The following is a 713-nucleotide window of genomic DNA, read 5'->3' as shown; positions in this document are numbered from 1 at the left end:
GCAAGCTTAAGCCGTGAGACTAAAACCTCACAAAAATAGCACCAACTGAACACATCAAGATAGAGGCAAGAGTCCTTACATAAAATAACAAGAAAAAGAAGGCGCTATATGGAAAAGGCTATACATAATGAAGATGCTATGATATTGAGACTGGAAAGATGCTTAGAAGTTAAAAGCACTGGCTACTCTTGCAAGGACCCAGGTTCAATTCCCAGAACCCACATGGTAGCTCAAAACCATCTGTAACTCCAGTTTTAAGGGATCCAACACCCCCTTCTGGCCTCCACAGGCACCAGGCACATACTCAATATATAGACACAGACATGCAAGCAAAATGTTAAATTGTAATATAATATTTTTTAAAGACAGAAGATGAATCAACATTGACCTTAAGTTGCACATTTTTCACCTTCTCTGAAGAAGTGTCTTCCAATTCATAATGTCTTATAATCAATTCACATTTTTCTTTCTCAGCAGTAAACAAAATTTCTCAGTAGTATGCAAAATAATACATGTTTTTACAATCAACAATGTATTCATTTAAATGAATCTTAGTCATGAAAAAAACTCATACTAAAAAGGGTTATTTTTTAAAAAAAGAAAAATCTCATGAAGCTGGAGTGACAGCTCAGCAGTTCAGGGTGCTTACTGCTCTTGCAGAAAACCAGAGTTCTGCTCCCAGCACCCATATCAGGCAGCTTACGACTGCCTGC

The sequence above is a fragment of the Onychomys torridus genome, chromosome 1, assembly GCF_903995425.1.
Source record: "Onychomys torridus chromosome 1, mOncTor1.1, whole genome shotgun sequence".
In the NCBI taxonomy this organism is placed as follows: Eukaryota; Metazoa; Chordata; class Mammalia; order Rodentia; family Cricetidae; genus Onychomys; species Onychomys torridus.
This window is presented reverse-complemented; position numbering follows the sequence as displayed.